Raw genomic sequence first — 259 nt, forward strand, 5'->3', positions numbered from 1 at the left:
GGGTTTATATATTGTGTGTGTATTTTTTTTAGTGGTTTAGGTGGTTCTATGAAGGGTTTATCTTTATATTTCGGTCACCACAGCTGGAATATGGCTCTGAATGTGATGCTTGGTATGAGGATTTCTGCGGGGCGCACAGCTGTAGCCCCCGCGCGGTGTATACGCAGCTGTGATTTTTTTTTTAAGGAGACAGTTCGACTTGTCTCTCACTCTGCTGCTTTTGACTCCAAATGCCCACTACAACCCGTAAACCCTAAAC

This window comes from Eimeria mitis, genomic scaffold (genome assembly GCF_000499745.2).
Source record: "Eimeria mitis Houghton genomic scaffold, Emh_scaff3419, whole genome shotgun sequence".
NCBI lineage: Eukaryota > Apicomplexa > Conoidasida > Eucoccidiorida > Eimeriidae > Eimeria > Eimeria mitis.